General features: G+C 30.2%; 1 protein-coding gene across 4 annotated transcripts in view; it reads right to left on the reverse strand.

Moving 5' to 3' along the window:
* LOC106793631 (guanine nucleotide exchange factor for Rab-3A-like) overlaps positions 1-18,158 on the reverse strand; it is a 28,933-nt gene that overhangs the window by 7,667 nt on the left and 3,108 nt on the right. The window contains exon 1 of one of the 4 annotated variants that reach the window (XM_014760738.1): positions 5,461-5,663. The exons of the other annotated variants lie outside the window; for them this stretch is intronic. The gene's annotated coding sequence lies outside the window, so the exon portion shown is untranslated. Of the gene's footprint in view, positions 1-5,460; positions 5,664-18,158 lie in introns of those variants that run through there. 4 annotated transcript variants of the gene reach the window in all.

Raw genomic sequence — 18,158 nt, forward strand, 5'->3', positions numbered from 1 at the left:
AAAAGAAAGAGCAAAAAAATACAATAACAATTTGTTTCCTTTTTAACAAACTTCGCAAAATTTTGTACGTGCTTAAATAATCCTCTCCCCCTCCCCCACCCCTTAACCCCAACCAACGTACGTAAAATTTTTTTTCGATTAACGCATAAAAAAGAAAGAAAGAAAATATATTTTTCCAAACGTAAGTGTTGAAAATTGACTCGCACGAAGAAGAACGGTAAAGAAGATACGAAAGAGAAGCGTGGAAAAGTGTGGAGGTGTTTCGAATCGCACGAATATCTTCTACATACATATACACATATACATGTACATATATATATATATCCTTGGCTTCGTCAAATGGGACGTTCATGCGAACATTGCGTCACGGTTCACATCGAGATCGCACGCTGGAAGGCGGCGAATGGTACGAACGGGTACACTGTACTCATGTAATAACGCTCCATTCACGCCCATACAACACAACTAAATGATAAAGCCCAGTTTCTCTTGCTCTCTCTCTCTCTCTCTCTCTCTCTCTATCTATCTCTCTGTCTCTGTCTCTGTCTCTCACCAACAAAGGAATCCCGCCAAACGCTAATTTGCTTTCGAGCATCCCGTCTCGAGTGGCACTCGACTCTCGCCAGCCGTGATATGCTGATGCCAAGCTCTCCAAAGTCTTGGTGGTGCTTGCTCCACTTCATAACGCTGACTTTAGATCGTTGATTTAGTTTCTACGACGAATTTTATCGTTTCTGGTTTTCTTTTTTCTCTCTCTTTTTTATTGTACAAAAAAAACTACACATTGAATTCCGATCCTTGTTACTTTTTCACTGTTACGTTCGAATTTCTTTTTTTGTTTTTTTTTTTCTTTTTCTTATCAATTTGAAATTGGTTTAAGAATAATAATTTTTCGTCGCGTTCAGTAAAATAATATGTTTGTGAGTTATGATCTAGAAATATTGAAGAAAAAAGCAAAGAATTTGTCTCTAGATTTTCATCAGTATATTAATGGTTTTTATTTTGCTTTTTTACGGTATATGTTCATTAGAAATCCAAGAAAAATCTTCTTTCATTTATCGATCACATTTTGAAATAGATTCAAACGTAAATTCTAAATTATATCTAATTTTAAGAATGAATTGATTTGTATCACTTTTAATAGAAAAATTTGGCTAATGTGATACCTGAAAATCTTATTAAAAAATATATGCACAATCGAGTCATGCGGAATCGAATATACGGAAGGTAAGAAAATATTTCTCTATCTAACACATGTTTAAATATTTTTCGGATAACTTAACCAACAGCTCACACAAATGTGAACTTCGAATAAGCTACTCCAAAAATATCTTTCTTATTTCTCCTTTCTCTTCCTTGACGAATACATATATATGTATATAATATGTATATATGTCCCCCACCCCTATCGACCTTCGATGCTTTCTTCGGAGAATTTCTATTCTCAGTAACTTCGTCATATTCTTCACACGAATCGTATATATATATACATATATGTATACGCGTTATCGTTATAACTTACAATTAGTTTAACTTCGTTCTTCGATGCATCAAATGATCTTTCACGTACAAAGTTTTCTCATCTACGCGTTATTGCAATTATCATGTCATTATCTACACACTTTCATCGAAGAATTCCAATTATCATTGTGGCCGTACCCACCGAATTATAACCTCTCTCCCATTTTCTTCGGTACAATAATAAAAGCTTACCCGTACGTGCTACGTTTAAATTCTGCTTTTACCATGCATATAAATCGAACCTGACTTGCATATATATATGCACATATAATATAATATTGTAGGTATAATACAATAGGATGCGGACAATGTCGTTGTTTTGTCTGTTTTTATACGAATAAAAATGAATTGATATATCCTTGACGGTAGAAAACGTGCCCGTTTGATCACTCGTTCCGAATTTAACTCGATTTGACGTCAGACGTTTATCAATTGGTCTATTTAAAATATCTATTTTAAACATTTACCATAGAAATTGTATATATGAATTCTAAAACTTAATTCTCGCATAAAGCGATCGTTAATTTTATTTCAATTTACATTTCATAGGTATACAGATATATTTTCACTCGCTTTGTTTGCTAAAACGTACGAACTTCCTTTCGTATAATCATCGTTCTCATTCTACGTTACTTTCTATATACGAATAATTGGTTAACTCGATTCTACTTTATATACTACGTTGAAATAAATTAGCTTCGTAGTCTTTAACAAGATCTTGGCAAGTATTGACGGAAGCATCATAAATACGAATAAAGAGTTCCCACAATATACAGCCCTGGCCTTGCACTCTCTCGCTGTTAAATATATATACGTCATTTTAAGTATCCGCTATTTAAAACAAAAAATCCTTTTTATTTGCGATTCTCTCACGACGTTAAAAAAAATTTTCTAAAGTTTCTACAAGCATCTTCTCGCGCGTTTATTTAAAAAGAAAAAAACAACGTTTTATTATTAAATTAATTAAGATATCAAAGAAAAATACAAGTTCTTTATATATATAAAGAAAAGAAATAATACTTTTCTTCTTTTCTAAAAAAGAAAAAAAAAAAAAATAGAAAAATACTTCTCGAATCGAATTAAAAGCAAACACAATAGAGCAGCAAATTCCGAATAATCAAGCCTGGCCTGGCCCCGTCCAACATTAACAAATACACCACCACCACCACCACCACCACCATCACCAGCACTACCTAAAATCCTTTTTCGTGTCAAGAGAAATTTGGCCGTAGCTCGTCGAGCAATTATAATTAGAAGATTACCGCAACTCTATTCATTAGTAGGTACTTTTCGACTGAAAGCAAGGACTTCCACTTCGCTGTATCTCATCCTGTACTCTTCGAGATGACGTTTCAAAAGAGTTAACGAGCACAGTTTCGAGCTCGTGCACTTGCTCGAGCCGACAAGTGAGCATACACACTATATGAAGTATAGTATAGTATATATATATTGCACATCGTCGAGAAGAACGGGTTGAGAAGGGTACAAAGGGGCAAAAGGAAAATTTTCAATCGTTGCTGTACCTATCTTTACCCTTATCGTTCTTCAAATCCACAGAATACAATTTTATATTACATAGTTGTATTATGATTTTCAAATTTATTATAAATCTATTTCATATAGATTATATTTTTACGATCAATCATCAGTGAAAATATACTTTGACTGTACTACGTCAATGTTTTAATACTACTCTATCATACTTCGTTTCCTATTTTTTTTGTTATGTGCATCAGATTAATCTTCTTTTTTATGGTTTCCAATAGAGAAAATACCGTGGGAACGTGCAACCTCTTTTCCTAATGAGTAAACATTAGTGAAGAGGTTGTGTTAGTGACCGAAGGGTTCTTCTTGAGTAGATTAAAACGATTAGAGCAGTCGTCCGGAAAGCGGAAGACCTGGGTTCGAATCCTAAACCTAATTTACTACACCTTCTTAAAAGCCGAATATTTTTCACAAACCCCTCTGCAATACGTGTGGTATAAAATTACTCGAAGCAAGAATAAGGGCAATTGTTACTCGTTTCAGCCAATTAAACACCACATTCCTTTCAGACCCTCATTCTCTACGGACATAAAAGATATAATTTATTGTTTAATTTCCTACAATGTTTTTTGAAAATAAGACAAACGTATGTTAACCAAGCTGATTGGATTACTTATATAAATATGTATTGGTTAAAATTTGTTAATGAATATTTTCCATTAACGCGACACGTTGAGATTCATTTTAATTACAATCAGCCAGATGGAAGATTTTACGTGTAATACAACGTACTTTACAATTAAAAATATTTTTCCGTAACGTCACGGTAATTTCAAACTAATAGAAACTCCACCTTTACCTTCTCTTTCTCTTTCTCTAATATCTTATGATTTCTCTGTCATTTTCCGTAATAATTTTGTCATTAACGTTTATCACTACTAGCTCGCATAAAAACAACCAATCAAATCATATCCAATATTTCTAACTTTGAAATCAATTTTCTTTAAGAAAAAAAAAAAAGGCTTAGTAAATGCTACGTTAAATATTTGTCATATTTTTACATGAAATAATCCTTCCCACGTCTGATTGTATATACTACGATGACAACCCCATATTTTATACGCTTATCATTATAATTTAACAAATATTTATATATATTTTCATATTTATTTTATCTTATGTATCGTCAAAAGTTGTATTATCATTGTCAGATGAACTGTCAGAATCGGGGTTAATAAATTTATGATATTAATTGATTTATTTACCTCCTTGAATATTCTATTTTATCAATATTCATTATTATCTTGAACGTTACATCATAATAATCGCTAACACGTTAAGTAGATCGTTGTAACCAATAGAAAAGATGTCCTTGATTTCTTTCCCATTATCATATTTTCTTATAAGTCTTCTGATCATATCATCCGAGCTTTACCATGAACTGTCCAGTTTTTTTTTTGTATCCCCGACTTCATAATGATTATACTGTTATAAAATGTAACGTTAAGAATATCTCACCGCTGTATTATACTTTTTTTTTTACTCGCTAGATTTTATTAAATGTGCGAATTAATTTCCATACTATTTTAATCGGAAATTAAAATATTATTTGTACAAAAAAAAAACTCTATTTAATCATTCAAATATTCTCCATTACTATACACTACCTTACGTCATCTTTCAGACAGCTTACAATTGTCACTAATGAAGCCATCTTTAAGTAAACTAACGAATGAATCACATTGTACATTGTTTTATTTTTATATGCATAATATAACATAGCTAACAAACAAAATATAAATATGTTTCATTTTATGATAAAGATAAGTGAATAAATCAATTAGTATTTAAAATATTAAGATTTATTCGTTAATTAAAAAAAAAAAAAAAAATATAAATGTGCCCACCACATAAATATGGAAATCATACGACTATGTAAGAAAAATCCTACCCTGTGTTGGTGGACTTTGAGAACATTAAAGATAAGGAGTGGGGGGAAAGGGGGAAGAAATAGGCGGAGCAAACGAACATTTTTCCTTTTACCCCTTTGTGTGATACATCCCGGAGGCGATCTTCTCATCAAATCACAATACATATACCTGCTTACGATCCACATACATATACACACACACCAAAGCAAGTGAAATCACACGAATACTTCGCACTCTCTTTCATCTATTGTTTCTCTTCATTCAAATTAATAATCTCCGCAAGCCCATTTTTTTGTTCGCGACATGCGTAATCCGTGAATTGTCCAATGTGATTTCGAGAAATAAATTAAATCGATAAACGAACGACGTTCACCAACACAATATCGCGAGGGGCAAGGAAAAAATATGAATAATATTATTGATAATTAGATAGGGGCATGCTTTTATTTTGGATTTTTCTATTTCTTCTATACAACAATGTTAATCTAACAAAAAAGAACAAATGGTTGTTTACGAACGATACCTTTTGAATCTTGATTTTGGATGTGCGATAAGACGATAATACGATGAAAAATATTTCGATAAATTAATTTAAATGACCACACAATAACACTGTTTAATTCATATTTTAATATACGATAGAGTATACGATATGCTAGGTAATCCGCCTACGAGGACGGCTCACCGCTGACTGACCATACGTTCTCTTTCCACTTGGCCCATTGTCAGCTAGCAAACTTTACTACCCCTTCCACGATCCTTTCTCATAGACTCTCTTCATCCACCTGCTTCTCTCCACGAGAATTACAGGGCTGCAGACAGAGAGAATGTGATAACTATACCCGTAAATATATTATATTTCCTTAAATATTATTTCCAATTGTAATTATAAATTATTTTTCATTATATTCATTTATAAATTTTAATGAAATTTAATATATATATCGAATAACGATCACATTAATTTAATAAAGATAATAGAAACTCTTTTTTTATTTTTATATATATATATATATAAACGATCGATAATAATTTTATCAATGATAGTTTATGATATACGCGATATTAATGTTAATTTTTCAAATTAAAAATAAGTTTGTTTTTTTTATTTGATATATTTTAAATAATATATCTATCGCGTTACATATAAAACGTCAGCTTTCCCATCTATCATTTCAAAAAATGATTATTATTCTATCGAAATTCTACATATTCTGTATAAATAACAGTATTTCATTTTACGAAATATAAATCCAATTCGTTAATGAAATATGATTCGATCCCCCTACCCAAAGTGTTTACATTAAAGCTATAAATTGCTGTGATAATCGGCAAACTCACTAATATGTCAGGCTTATGTCCTTATCTAAAGCTCTTCAGTCTAAAACAACTAACTCGTACCAGATGTTATTAACAGATTATATCCAAAAATTATAGTATTAATATAACGATAAATTTCATTTTTTTATTATTTTATCAATTTCATATTCGCATTCAACGTTTCTTTTTTTTTTTTGTTTTTTTCTGTTTTTTTCTAGATTCAAACAACAATAATGATAATCTTCACGGTATTTTCTCATGCACAACATCGTATTTTATCATGAGAACAATTGGCCACTATCTATCGAACAATTCAACAATCATTCCTTACGCTTACTATAGAGCCAGTAATAGAACCAAATGGGGTGGTACGTTAATCGTGTCGTCCGTAATTCAACTTAATAAGTCTTAATGAGATAAACGTGACCCTTGTTATAATCTTATGACCGGACTATTATTGCCACTCTAATATCGTCATTCACCGTTTCTCTATCATGAATCATAATCATTTTACTAACAATCCTTTTTGACTTGTCAACTGTTCATATATATATAATATATATATAAAAATAAAAACATATATGTATACATATACGTAATGTAATCAAACACACACACACACACACACATACATATAAATACATTAATTTGATTATATTAAATATAATAACGTAACATATACGTATATGTGTTCTCTATTTTCTGCATTTAAATATATATGCAATAACGTATCCCCCAAGAGGACGTTATGAGAAAGAAAAAAAAAAATATTCAACCATAAAAGGGGTCCTACGGAACACACCTAATGTGAATTTTTCAACTCGCTTGCGTCCCTGACGATACAACACGGCGAACGTGAGAAAGGTTTCTTCGTACATCCTGCTTACACTTAGCGAACACATGAAATTCCTCTATCTGCAGCCCTGCAATTCCATGGAGGTTCTCTTTCTCTCTTTCTTATGGTATATAAACTCGCACACACCATCGTCGAAGTCTTCTCTACCGAAGTCTAAACCGCCTACCGCAGGTATCAAATAGATTGGTGTGTGTGTGTGTGTGTGTGTGTTAGTAACGTAGGTAGAATAATACGCACACTTTCTTACAAATTACATACGAAAAAAACCACGCACGTATGTACGTACGTTCGTGTGAATTTGTGGTTTTCTCTACTGGGTGTACGACGAAAATGGTGCATCGGTAAAATTTAAAATCCTATAAAGGAATAATAATATCAATCGAAAAATGTAATAACAATTTACACACGACGTTAAAAATGTCCTTCGACATTCGTTCATCATACTCCTCTCATCCAATTTGCATTGAACAACACACGACTGACATAGAAACCGGATCTAATACATTATTACAACTCGACGTACATTATTCTGTTTAAACATACGATCGTATCGTATCATATCGCAAATAAATTATACAAAGTAGATAAGTGCATTTATGCATAACGGTATTATTATTTTAACTACCAAATATTATTTTTTGTTTTTTTCTTTTTCATCTCTCTTTTTCGCCATTTAATAATCATTACTTGTATCTTTTGATATCCGTTACTTTTTTTTTTCATCACGTCGAACGAAATGTAAACTCTTGCATACGTATGCAAACCTATTAAACGTACATTTAACAAAATATCTAATACTCGAAATTTTATGTAGGTTAATTAAAAATCATCCCGGCAACGCAAAACTTATTTTCAATTAAAAGTTCGTTTTATATTCGCGGTTGATGTCGAATATGTCGGTAAAAAACGCGTTTAATTAAAACGATATAAATTATTTCTATCAACGATTAAAACATTATTTTCGTATATTTCCAAGTAATTATAACAGACGAATAAGTAAAACAACAATTTTTTTAATTTATCCTTACGATCAATTTAATAAATACAAATAATATTAACGGGAAATAAATCACAATATAATACAGATAATTCATTATTATTAATATCAAATGTCATCAATTATAATATAATAATAAATAAATCGTCAAATAAATTTTAACTATTTTCAGCTTATTATTAATTAACTGTCAAAATTAATATCAAAATATATATATATATATGTTCCTTCTCCCTATTTACAAGACACCGTGTAAATTCTAAACCAAATCGAATATGAATTCGAAGATGCTTTGAATACCATCACCACATCCTCCTCTCTCCGGCTTTCCCTATCAATTGAGTCTTTGGTATTAAACCGATTCATCGTAAAGTTGTTCGCCTGCACGAAATCCCATGAAGCTTTACCGTGATGTAGAAACATCGTTGGCTTCCCTTTTACAACCACTACTATCATACTATTCTACGAATGATCCAGATCGGTTTAATCCGCTCGAAAACGATAACCAGGAACGTTAAGGTAATCGGAGCTTATCTCTATGACTAAATCCTTTATAAATCCTCTTCAGGTAATATCATCCTCAAACGTTCGAAGGACATGGGGAATTGAGAAAAGTGGGGGAGGTGGGGGGAATAGGAAACCAAGGAAATGAAACCTCGAGCAATTTCCGTCTCTTTCTAACTATCGATATTATTGTTAATAAGAAAGTACCACTTTTCCTATAGAAAGTTTTCGATAAGGTTTCATTATTAATTATGTGTACCACTTATTTGTTAAGAATTACATAAATATATTTTTTCGAAACGTTCATTATTAAAATAATATTTATTTATCGGTTAAAAATATTTATTCAATTAAGAGTTACGCCTTTCGTATTAATTATGTAAATACGATAATGAGGTATAATAAATTTTTACTTGAAAATAAAAAATAAAAAGCAAATGTATATATAAGAAATTTTAAAATAACAATATCGAATAAGTCTTTTACAACGTTTAAATATCACAGAAAGATTTAAAAAAAAGTTTGCGAATTTTTGTCGAGCACATAATCGCGTTTGAAAGGTCTTATATATGTGCATACATACGTCATATGTGAAAGATATTAAGCGAATGAGAACTGATAGTTGACTATTTGCGTTTAATTTCATCACTTTAGTCTCCTCGTTTCGACAACTTTACAATTAAACCCGAGTTATATTGTACTAAAACTTGAAAACTAATAACATTGATATCACATACATGCGTTCGTGTTCATTGTTTAACGTTTAACTATGAGAACGTACTTGCTTAAATTGTAAAAAGAACAAACGTGTGATTACGTAACAATTACCATACATATTTGTTATTAGAATTACATGAACAAAATAAAAAAAAAAACAAAAGAAAAGAAAAAGTTTGATTTCAATTCTATTAAGGTTTATATCAGGTAATAATTATTATTAATAAAAAAAAAAGAATAAAAATTGTTATATTATATATATATATATATATTTTTTTTGTTTCTCATCATTAAGTTCGTTTATATTATCAAGAAAAAAAATGTTTATATTATTAAGATACGTGCAATGCAATTATAAAGATATATGTTTAATCAACAGGTCACAGGTTAATTTAGATTAACTGTATATGTACAAAGAATACGATCCGAGTAACGTGATCAACTCTTATCAAAATCTATTTGAAACAGCACACGCATACCGGAAAGAGCAATGAAATTCTACGAGAGAGAGAGGAGATAGGTGTACCAGGTACGACGGTACGAACATAAATGAAACTCAAGGTTAGTATCCGTTGAGCTACGAGAATGAAGGAATGTAACGAAGGAAGAACACTTTCATACATAACGATAAATATTAATAATTTTATATTGCGTTTTCTATTCTAATAATGTGATTTCTATTTATAACAAAATTTATTTTACATTGAAGTATTAACAATATATATATAAATTAATATTCAAATAAAATTCTTTTATATAAGAAGAATTTTAGGAAAAAAAAAAAATATATATATATATACAATTGTGTGACAAAACTAATAGAACAAAAAGCAAAAAAATTTGAATTAAAAATAATTATTATATACCTTGAAAAAAAAAAAATTATTTCCTTAATAACAGACTACAAAATACTAACGAAATACAAGATAAATACGTATGCATATGCATATAAATGCGCGGATAATTGCACCCTATAGTAAAAAAGTTGCATCTACAATAAAAAAAAAAAAAAAAGAAAAAAAACCGACAATGAGAACAACGAGGACGAGATTTACGGACAAAAGTTTATCCCGAAATAAAAGATAGAAAAAAAAAAGATAAATGATTATTCATCACGAATTACGGTATGATATGCGATTATTTTACGGCCTCTTTTTTTTCAAACCTTTCTTTGAACCTATTTCAAAAGGAATTACCATCGTCTCTCGTCGATTACTACACACATACCACACACACTATATACACGCACGCATACATTTTTTAATATACATCTCTTAAGTGATATATAATATATATGTATAGAAAGAAACAGAACGTGATCCTAAACAGTATCCCAGGGATCCGGAGGACCGTAAGCAGGTATTAGTGGTAAACACGAACACACACGCGCATGCATGCACGCACGCACGCACGTACGCACGTATACATTTTTAAATATCCATCTCTTAAGTGAAGTATAATATATATATATATATATATATATATATATAGAGGAGAAAGAAACAGAACGTGATCCTAAACAGTATCCCAGGGATCCGGAGGACCGTAAGCGTGTAGTAGAAGGTAGACACGCGCATGCACACGCGTAAGCACGCTCTCACGTTCCTCCCGGGCCGTGACCCGACTGCGCACGAGCCGCGGAGAATTCCATCGTGAAAAGGGCTTCGCGTGTTACAACTACAAACTAACATCTCACACAATACACAATATATATATATATATATACAACATATAGAGACCCTACCCATATATACATATTCACGTATTCCAAAAGAACAAGTATATACATATATGTGTATATATATGTATATATGTATGTATGTATGTATGTATAGATACATATTTGCTATTAGTCAAGTGAAAGAAGGTAATTACCCAACAAACAAAGCACCAACCAAGAAGACAATACACACAATGATGTATGTCCCTCCTCGACATCCAAAATCATTTTCTTTAATTTTCTTACTACCCTTTTTTTTTTTACCAACTCTCCTCCCTTCTTCTTCTTCTTCTTCTTTTTCCATTGCCTGTTGTGTTACACGTTAAGTCAATGTAATCTTACGTATATTATACGGAAAGGAAACGTATTATTATTATTAGTTAAAAAAAGAAATAATAATAATAATAAAATTAGTTTCTACGAAACACGCATGATATATTATATCCGTTTATTGTTAAACGTCGATGATTTTCTATCATTTTCAATATAATTTTATCCTCCTTTTTTTAATGATATCGAATACTCGTAATGTATAAAAAAAAAAAAATAAAAAGGAATCGTTGAATCGTGCTGATGCAAGAGGACGATGAAACAACAATAACAATAAAAAAAATATCCGTTAAAATAGTTTCATGTATATATGTACGTATATACATAAACATGTTCGTTAATTATGCGATGAAGATTTCTACATCGTAATCGTGGGAATATCGTAGACAAGATTATGATAAATGTTATTTAGATATATCTTATTCTTGAATAATTCATACACGCGTTTCTTTTCCTATCGGGTTTTAAGGGAATAATAGTTAATGAAAGTACGGCGCATGTGAGAGTATTTTTTAATATTTAACATTAAACATATATCAACAATTTATATATAATTATTAATCATATCGGTAAAATGATCTCGACCTTTAATAAAAATGAAATATATTATAATTGAACGCATGTAATAGTCAATTTTATACTGATTTAAATAATAAAAAAGACAATATTTATAATTATAATTATCTAACTGTCAACTCGAGATAAGTATTAATATTGAATGCAAAATTATATATTTACCCAAAAACGCCTAGTAACAGTATTTCGGGGATTGACATATACACCTGTGCACTGTATATATTATTCACCAACGATACACACACTCGCGCACATTCGTATGCATATCATTTGCATTGTAATGAACCACGCACGTGTATACGCGAAATAAATTTATTAACTCTTATAAGATCGTTGTTACCTATCCCGTGGTTAGAATAAGACTAACAATAAATTACGTAAACAGCTATGAAATACACCCGAGGAACACCGAACATACACGAAAGTCAAATTTCGGCGAAAGAAATGTTTAATAGAATAATAACGATAACAGTCGTATGTAATCACTAACCGAGAAGTAGGATATGTATATACATAAAAAAAAAAACATTAAATGATCGAAAAACAATTATTTTCGTAAATTTAGTCTCTACACACATCCCTTCCCTCTTCAGTCGGTCTATCTTTTCTGTTTCCTACAAGACGTGTTCCTGTATCAAATATTATATATTCTTTTTTACCGAATTTATCTTCTCATTTATATTAGATACCATTTTTTACATCCTCTTTTTAATAATGCTCTAATTAATAATATTTTTAATATACATATATATATCGATTTTAATAGTTATTAAATGAGTTGTTTTAAGAACATTTGATCTCCTTTCATAAGTCGCTGCTTATTATTTATTGATAATAAAAAATCGTTGAAGAGTTAGTTTCCGAAATGATCTCGTCGAATAATGGAAATTTAATATTTTATTGAGAAAGCATATAAAAAGAAATGTATTACACGCCAAAAAGGTAGCAGTATGAGAAAATATCTAGGTTACATATGAATTCACAAGAGACTCGTGTAGTCAAAAGTATGGGTACGTTCAAAGTTGATAAAACAACACGACTAACAGGAAAAATATTTTTAAAGGACAGAAAGAGATAAGAACGAAGATCTACTCAATTTTTCTCCGTTCATTTTATTTTATTTTCATTCTGATAGTTTTCGAAAACAAAAAACCCAATATATAATCCTTTAAATCAACAAAGAAACTCTATTTTGACCGATGAGATAAGATTTTAAAAACGAACAAACATATTATCTGTCAACAGTGCTGTATAGACAGTTATTCAAACGAATTAGACAAATATTTAATCTTATACGTTAGTATCAAATCTCATACTTTGATTTACGCTTCTATTATAAATTTATATATTACTTATAATTATCAATTGAAGTACCTAATTCTGTACCTTCTTTCATAAACAAATCATTTCAGGAATTAACGGATCTGATAAAATAACGCCTTTTATATATATATATATATAACAACATATATAATATAAAACAACAACAACAAAAATATAAAAATATGTAAAGAGAGAAAGCGGAAAAGGGGGAAGGGTAGGGGGAGTACTGAAAAGAGAGGGGTCTTTGTGTCACGATGATCAAGTAGTATTTTTATGTCGAACATAGGGATAGTATCGGGGCTTTATGAGTTACGAGTACGGGAAGTTCTCCACTTACTAACACATAGACAAGAAGAGCGGCAGCAACGACCGTGGAACCTGCCGTACCGGTTTCCAACTGGATTCCGCTCTGTCGTACGCATTGACGGCATAAAGAACCTCACAGAACGGTGTATTCCTCGATCCTGACCGATCGAGATCCAATCGAGAATAGATCGAGTACCAATTTCTCCTACTTTTAAACCAATCCGATTTTCCTTAATTATTCGATTACTACGAATAACACTTAGTAATTTTACTTACATTTACAATCCAAACTCGAATCACAATCGACAACTCTCCAATTAAACCAAGGTTCCTCTCATTAAACTTCATTTACTACGCTCTGATTAATTTGCCTCTTTCTATCTCTCTCTCTCTAACTTTCTATTTTATATTTTTTTCTTTTTTCACTTCTTTCTAGACGGAGGGAAAAACAAATTTTACAAGATATTTTTTCGTAACGTGATTCTCTTTAAGCGACATCCAATTACACTAATATTCATAGGATTCATTGCAAGTGCATTAGTGAAAACTATTAACTATTATTATTATTATTATTAACATTATTAGCACCACCCATACCACGCTTGATTTTATGTAATATGCTTTGAAACAAAAGCTTCTACTCGCGATTATCTTGCTCCAATACTTTTATCGACGCAATATGTATACACATGCGCATATATTTATTATAGAGATATACGTAAGTGTGGGTGTAAATATAGTATACTTATTATGTTTGACTCTTCTATTGCATGTACGTGAACATGCACTGCATAGACGACATTATTGTTCTAAAGTTTTCCGTAATCATTCATTCGTCATTGTCATCGTTGTATCGATGATGTAGAACATGTCTTGTGTGTGTGTGTTAGATGTATTATAAAATATCGATTCTATATCCGTCAATAAATAATCGACTAATAATTCTGGAAAATTCATTATAAAAATTGTAATTAACGCCTATACGAATATATATCATCGTTACGATATATTTTTTCTATTAATTTCCATTCTTTTTATTTAGATTTCTCGTACGATTACGGGTAATTTGCACGATTTTATTATTGGATATCGAAAATAACTCTTTCCATTTTATCACGTACGTTAAAAATTTTAACGTTAGGATAAAATAAAAAATTCGGCACATGGACAATATTTTTTGTTCCACTAAAACTACGAGGGTCCTTTGAAAAATAAATAAATAAATTAAAGGAAAAAATAAAAACTAAAATAAAATACGTTATAACTCTCGTGATATAGTATTTTATATTTAAATTCCGATATGGATTGCATGCGATATTTCGTAAAAATATTTAATTAAATATCGCGCGTGTTAGTGTATGATGATATTTTTCAAAACCGAACTCTTGTTGCCCGCGCGAATACAAAATTTCGTCGTAATCAAATATTCATTGCAAATAATCGAAGAAGAAAAATAATATATAATGCGTTACGCTCGATAGAATAAAGCGTGTTTTCCTGTATTAATTAAAATCTTATCGGTTAAACGTACATTTAAATTTATGTCTCACGCAAACGATCGATCAATGACTTACGAAGGATTACGAGTACCAGCAGCGTATAACATATGTACATATGTGTCTATACACGCTTGTTAAAAAGACGGAAATTTACTTTCGAACGATGGAAAATTTACCGACCTACGGAGAAAGTCTCGATTATCTCGAACAATTTATTTCCTGATAATGTTTAGAATTATTATGAAAAACAATAAGACCAAACAAAATCAATTCGTAAGTTTATATTTTGTTCATTAACATTCGCATCATTTCTTGCGTTTAATTGAAAATATTCACGTGTTTGTATCTTAAAAAACGTTACACCACAAAAAAACATTAATTAAAATTTATTATCAAGGAAAAAAAGAAAATTATATAATAATAAAGGACTTAAGTCACTTTAAAACAAAACTAAATGTAAATAAAAATAATTGAATAAAAAGAAATATGAAAAAGCAAAAAAAAAAGAAAAAATCACGAGATTCCATGTAAATCGAAAACGTTGAAACGATTAAATCGATAATCGAAATGAAATACAACTTTTGTTAGAAACTAAAGCCTAATATATCTTTGATAATTATTTAAATAGATCATCATAGATAATTTCGCATAAAATCGTATGATATATACGTTCGTAGCTTCGTTCGAAACTCACAACAACCTTATGATTTCTCTCTCGTATACGATAGCATTCACTTTGCTCGAAGTGAAAGTCGAATTACTGTACACCGTGATATATAGAAGGTGTCCCGATGACATCTTCGCGAACGATCGACGATAAGGAATGGCATTCGTTTTCGTCGACGATAAAGCAGTTAAAGAAAATAGGTTAATAATGTTGAAATGAAAAAAGTATTCCCGTTAAACTAGTATAATAAAAAAAAAACCACGATTAATAAATATATTTGCCAAGCCCCAAAACATATATTATATCAAGTTTTATCATCTATCATTAATTTAAAAATTACCCGCGTGTAGGGGCTATTTAATATAATTATATATTGAACGATAAGATATGTATATACTTGCAATCTTGTTTGAAAAGAAAAATAAAAGAAAAAAAAATAACAGTATACAAATTAAGATCGATAGGTGAGAAAATCGAAAATTTTGCAAAGAAAGTTAATTGCTTACGAAATTACATTTCATTTCGATAATAGATAGTCGAAGTTCGTTGAGACATATAACAATTAAAACGATGTATATAATTATACTGCAATTTATTCGGTTAATTTTATTTTCAATTTAAAAATCAACCGTATTATATATAAATTAATTACTAAACAGTCTTCTTATGGGTCTTTGGGATATCGTTTCTAATTCGGTCTGTTGCCCATCGGAATTTGTACTTTTTTAATTTATAGACAGATCATAAGTAAAGTATATATTTATATACAAGAACTTATTACTTACTTTCTCTAGTCTTCAAACTATCCTTTCGATCGTTTATATCACAAGTCTCCCGTGATTTCTCGTGTACGAATAAAAGGACCAACTATAATATAACTAATGCAATTTATTCTAATTGTAAGAAAAAATCATTTCGAAAACATTTAACGCGACGTCTAAACTAATAATTAACTTCTCAACATTTCGATATTAACGGTTATTAATATTGTCGTTACCAACAACAACAACAACAACAAAATAAACGATAAATTTACTTTCATGAAATCATTATTTTTGTCATTAATTAATAACGATACGAATAGATGATAGCTTTCCTGTTATTTTTATGTTTATAATATTACTCTTTTCTTTTTCTTTTTTTTTTTTTTTAAATCTCGAAAAAACGACGATCGAAAGGATCCTTACGAGGAATAAATATAATATACACGTACGTACTAACGTATGTGTGTAAGTGTATACTCATTCGTGATCGCTTTCGTGCGATTAGAAAGCACGGAGAAACCTCTCTTTCGATCCTTAAAATAACAATAATGATTACACTTTGAAACGTTACAAAAGTATTTCATTCGTTTTCGTCGTTGGTAGGATATCAGAATAAAGAAAGAAGTTGTAATTTAAATCGATAATGTGTAGAAGAAAAAAAAAGTCATTGACGAAGTATCTTAGAGTGCAAGGACCTCACCAGTCTTCTATATGTATATTTATATGTATATGTATACCTCTATATATACTGTTATAACGGTATCAAGCATCTCCCACTTTATTTTTCACACGACGCCTCTGGTTATAAGGCGCCTTCGTGATTTACTGTTTACCAAGCGGTTGCTGCTCCCTTTTGTAAAAATAGAATTTTATTCTTGATAAGGTAAAAACCGTCCTACGCTTTCTTCGTGCCTTTGAAACGTGTTTAAAAAGTAAAAGAGAGAGAGAGAGAGAGGGAGAGAGAGAGAGAGAGAGAGAGAGAGAGAGAGAGAGAGAAAGAGGAAGAAAGAAATAAAAAAAAAAACATAAAAAGGAAAGAAAAGAACGTGTTAAGACTTTCAAACTAAGAATTTTCTGTATTCGATTATCATTCGAAATAACTCTTTCTCCTATTTTACGATTCCTCGTGTTCCTCGACCAAGGATTACAATGCTTTCAAATCATAGGAATTTAACATTAACCCTTTCGCTTCTAAGAACGTATACATATATATATTCGACGTGATCCAATAACAATCGTTTGCGTAAAAAGATTAAAGTCAAGTATTCGATAATATTGTATATGCTTTAATTATTATACATTTATGGACAAAATTACTTGATTATATGTATTATTTGTAATAATTTTCAAATTAAATGTAATAAAATTTTGTGCTTACAAAATTAGGAAACGAAAATACTCGATTGTGTATATCGTACGCATTTTCTTTTTGTGTGGCTCGTATTAATATTTTATTACCACGCATGTGATAAAAGATTTATTTAAGTGTATTTTTATTTTATTAACTTTTTTTTTGTTGCTTTTGTAGAAATGATTTTTTTTCTATACTATATATCTTAAACAATAGGGAACATAAAAGTATTGATACGGAATTCGAATTTTTTGTGTAACATTTTTTTCAAAGATTATAATTCAAAGTTAG

This window comes from Polistes canadensis, unplaced genomic scaffold (genome assembly GCF_001313835.1).
Source record: "Polistes canadensis isolate GaletaPanama2010 unplaced genomic scaffold, ASM131383v1 scaffold_16, whole genome shotgun sequence".
In the NCBI taxonomy this organism is placed as follows: domain Eukaryota; kingdom Metazoa; phylum Arthropoda; class Insecta; order Hymenoptera; family Vespidae; genus Polistes; species Polistes canadensis.